At 44.2% G+C, this 3952-nt stretch overlaps 1 non-coding gene across 1 annotated transcript; it reads left to right on the top strand.

The window, feature by feature from the left end:
• Positions 1-3622: 3622 nt before the first annotated feature.
• Positions 3623-3730, top strand: LOC130952938 (small nucleolar RNA R71). The gene has a single exon (XR_009075113.1). It is a non-coding gene; the product is annotated as a small nucleolar RNA R71 (small nucleolar RNA).
• The last annotated feature ends 222 nt before the right edge of the window (positions 3731-3952 follow it).

Below are 3952 nucleotides of genomic sequence, written 5' to 3' on the forward strand. Positions count from 1 at the left end.
TTTGTTGCTCATCTCTCATGCTTCTTTGATCTTCTCTAATTTCATGGAGGAGGATGGAATGCTCTTGGTGCTCCACCCTTAGTTGTCCCATGTTGGAACTCAATTCTCCTAGGGAGGTGTTTAGTTGCTCCCAATAGTCTTGTGGAGGAAAGTGCATCCCTTGAGGTATCTCAGGGATCTCATGATGAGAGGGGTCTCTTGTTTGCTCCATCCTTTTCTTAGTGATGGGCTTGTCCTCATTAATGGGGATGTCTCCCTCTATGTCAACTCCAACTGAATAACAGAGGTGACAAATGAGGTGAGGAAAGGCTAACCTTGCTAAGGTAGAGGACTTGTCCGCCACCTTGTAGAGTTCTTGGGCTATAACCTCATGAACTTCCACTTCTTCTCCAATCATGATGCTATGAATCATGATGGCCCGGTCTAGAGTAACTTCGGACCGGTTGCTAGTGGGAATGATTGAGCGTTGGATAAACTCCAACCATCCTCTAGCCATGGGCTTGAGGTCATGCCTTCTCAATTGAACCGGCTTCCCTCTTGAATCTCTCTTCCATTGTGCGCCCTCTTCACATATGACTGTGAGGACTTGGTCCAACCTTTGATCAAAGTTGACCCTTCTAGTGTAAGGATGTTCATCTCCTTGCATCATGGGCAAGTTGAATGCTAACCTTACATTTTCCGGACTAAAATCCAAGTATTTCCCCCGAACCATGGTGAGCCAATTCTTTGGTTCTGGGTTCACACTTTTATCATGGTTCTTGGTGATCCATGCATTGGCATAGAACTCTTGAACCATCAAGATTCCGACTTGTTGAATAGGGTTGGTAAGCACTTCCCAACCTCTTCTTCGGATCTCATGGCAGATCTCCGGATATTCACCCTTTTTGAGTGAAAAGGGGACCTCGGGGATCACTTTCTTCAAGGCCACAACTTCATAGAAGTGGTCTTGATGCACCCTTGAGATGAATCTATCCATCTCCCATGACTCGGAGGTGGAAGCTTTTGCCTTCCCTTTCCTCTTTCTAGAGGTTTCTCTAGCCTTGGATGCCATAAATGGTTATGGAAAAACAAAAAGCAATGCTTTTACCACACCAAACTTAAAAGGTTTGCTCGTCCTCGAGCAAAAGAAGAAAGAAGAGAGTAGAAGAAGAAGAAATGAGGAAGAAGGGAGTGGCTTTGTGTTCGGCCAAAGAGGGGGAGAAGTGGTGTTTAGGTTGTGTGAAAATGAAGGGGTGAAGAAGGGTTTATATAGGAGAGGAGGGGCTTATGGTTCGGCCATGTATGGGTGGGTTTGGGAGGGAATGTGGTTTGAATTTGAAGGGTGAGGTAGGTGGGGTTTTATGAAGGGTGGATGTGAGTGGTGAAGAGAAAGATGGGATTTGATAGGTGAAGGGTTTTTGGGGAAGAGGTATTGAGGTGATTGGTGAATGGGTGAAGAAGAGAGAGAGTGGTGGGGTTGGTGGGGATCCTGTGGGGTCCACAGATCCTGAGGTGTCAAGGAAAAGTCATCCCTGCACCAAATGGGATTCAAAATCACGTTTTGAGCCATTTCTGGCGTTAAACGCCGGGCTGGTGCCCATTTCTGGCGTTTAACGCCAGGTTCTTGCCCTTTTCTGGCGTTTAACGCCAGTGCCAGTCTGGTGCCCCTTTCTGGCATTAAACGCCCAGAATGGTGCCAGACTGGGCGTTAAATGCCCAACTGCTAACCTTACTGGCGTTTAAACGCCAGCAAGTTCTCCTCCAGGGTGTGCTGTTTTTCTTCCTGTTTTTCATTCTGTTTTTGCTTTTTCAATTGATTTTGTGCCTTCTTATGATCATCAACCTATAAAAAACATAAAATAACAAAAGAAAATAGATAAAATATAACATTGGGTTGCCTCCCAACAAGCGCTTCTTTAATGTCAGTAGCTTGACAGGGGGCTCTCATGAAGCCTCACAGATACTCAGAGCAATGTTGGAACCTTCCAACACCAAACTTAGAGTTTGAATGTGGGGGTTCAACACCAAACTTAGAGTTTGGTTGTGGCCTCCCAACACCAAACTTAGAGTTTGACTGTGGGGGCTCTGTTTGACTCTGAATTGAGAGAAGCTCTTCATGCTTCCTCTCCATGGTGACAGAGGGATATCCTTGAGCCTTAAACACAAAGGATTCTTCATTCACTTGAATGATCAGTTCACCTCCATCAACATCAATCACAGCCTTTGCTGTGGCTAGGAAGGGTCTGCCAAGGATGATGGATTCATCCATGCACTTCCCAGTCTCTAGGACTATGAAATCAGTAGGGATGTAATGGTCTTCAACTTTTACCAAAACATTCTCTACAAGTCCATGAGCTTGTTTTCTTGAGTTGTCTGCCATCTCTAATGAGATTCTTGCAGCTTGCACCTCAAAGATCCCTAGCTTCTCCATTACAGAGAGAGGCATGAGGTTTACACTTGACCCTAAGTCACACAGAGCCTTCTTGAAGGTCATGGTGCCTATGGTACAAGGTATTGAAAACTTCCCAGGATCTTGTCTCTTTTGAGGTAATTTCTGCCTAGACAAGTCATCCAGTTCTTTGGTGAGCAAAGGGGGTTCATCCTCCCAAGTCTCATTTCCAAATAACTTGTCATTTAGCTTCATGATTGCTCCAAGGTATTTAGCAACTTGCTCTTCAGTGACATACTCATCCTCTTCAGAGGAAGAATACTCATCAGAGCTCATGAAAGGCAGAAGTAAGTCCAATGGAATCTCTATGGTCTCATTTTGAGCCTCAGATTCCCATGGTTCCTCATTGGGGAACTCAGTGGATGTCAGTGCACGCCCATTGAGGTCTTCCTCAGTGGCCTTCACTTCTTCTCCTTCCTCTCCAAATTCGGCCATGTTGATGGCCTTGCACTCTCCTTTTGGATTTTCTTCTGTATTGCTTGGAAGAGTACTTGGAGGGAGTTCAGTAACTTTCTTGCTCAGCTGTCCCACTTGTGCCTCCAAATTCCTAATGGAGGACCTTGTTTCAGTCATGAAACTTTGAGTGGTTTTGATTAGATCAGAGACCATGGTTGCTAAGTCAGAGGGGTTCTGCTTAGAATTCTCTGTCTGTTGCTGAGAAGATGATGGAAAAGGCTTGCTATTGCTAAACCTGTTTCTTCTACCATTGTTGTTGTTGAAACCTTGTTGAGGTCTCTCTTGATTCTTCCAAGAGAAATTTGGATGATTTCTCCATGAAGAATTTTAGGTGTTTCCATTGGGTTCTCCTAGGTAATTCACCTCTTCCATTGAAGGGTTCTCAGGATCATAGGCTTCTTCTTCAGATGAAGCATCCTTAGTACTGCCTGGTGCATTTTGCATTCCAGACAGACTTTGAGAAATCAAATTGACTTGTTGGGTCAATATCTTGTTCTGAGCCAAAATGGCATTCAGAGCATCAATCTCAAGAACTCCTTTCTTCTGATTTGTCCCATTGTTCACAGGATTTCTTTCAGAAGTGTACATGAATTGGTTATTTGCAACCATTTCAATTAGCTCTTGAGCTTCTGTAGGCGTCTTCTTCAGATGAAGAGATCCTCCAGCAGAGCTATCCAAAGACATCTTGGATAGTTCAGAGAGACCATTATAGAAAATACCTATGATGCTCCATTCAGAAAGCATATCAGATGGACACTTTCTGATCAATTGTTTGTATCTTTCCCAAGCTTCATAGAGGGATTCTCCTTCCTTCTGTCTGAAGGTTTGGACTTCCACTCTAAGCTTACTCAATTTTTGAGGTGGAAAGAACTTTGCCAAGAAGGCATTGACTAGCTTTTCCCAAGAGTCCAGGCTTTCCTTAGGTTGAGAGTCCAACCATATTCTAGCTCTGTCTCTTACAGCAAAAGGGAATAGCATCAGTCTGTAGACCTCAAGGTCAACCCCATTAGTCTTGACTGTGTCACAGATTTGCAAGAATTCAGCTAAAAACTGATGAGGATCTTCCAA

This window comes from Arachis stenosperma, chromosome 9 (genome assembly GCF_014773155.1).
Source record: "Arachis stenosperma cultivar V10309 chromosome 9, arast.V10309.gnm1.PFL2, whole genome shotgun sequence".
Lineage (NCBI taxonomy): Eukaryota > Viridiplantae > Streptophyta > Magnoliopsida > Fabales > Fabaceae > Arachis > Arachis stenosperma.